This window comes from Phalaenopsis equestris, unplaced genomic scaffold, assembly GCF_001263595.1.
Source record: "Phalaenopsis equestris unplaced genomic scaffold, ASM126359v1 Scaffold000400, whole genome shotgun sequence".
Lineage (NCBI taxonomy): Eukaryota > Viridiplantae > Streptophyta > Magnoliopsida > Asparagales > Orchidaceae > Phalaenopsis > Phalaenopsis equestris.
The window spans coordinates 80,704-80,977 of record NW_018164842.1 but is presented as its reverse complement, the minus strand read 5'-3'; the positions used below and the strand labels follow the sequence as shown (position 1 = coordinate 80,977).

The window sequence follows — 274 nt, the reverse complement described above, 5'->3', positions numbered from 1 at the left end:
TATATATATATATATAAATCTTTAAGGCCCCGTTTATATATTTGAGATCTCAATTTTTCAAAAAAAAAATTGTAATAGCCACCATAACTTCTTACAATATCAAATTATTTTGCAGTAGTTTCACAACAGCTTTTTAATAAGCTGCAACAGCCCTAAAGTTTAGGTTGTTCTTCAGATGTCTGGATGAGGTATTTTATTGACGTTTAAAGCCCTTGTTCTACAGAAAACCGAAACACAAACATATTTTGTTTGGATTTAATTTTTCAATTTTTTT

General features: G+C 27.7%; 1 protein-coding gene across 1 annotated transcript in view; it reads right to left on the bottom strand.

The window, feature by feature from the left end:
* Positions 1-274, bottom strand: part of LOC110026769 (short-chain dehydrogenase/reductase 2b-like) — a 10,400-nt gene that overhangs the window by 2,116 nt on the left and 8,010 nt on the right. The gene's annotated exons all lie outside the window — the stretch shown is intronic.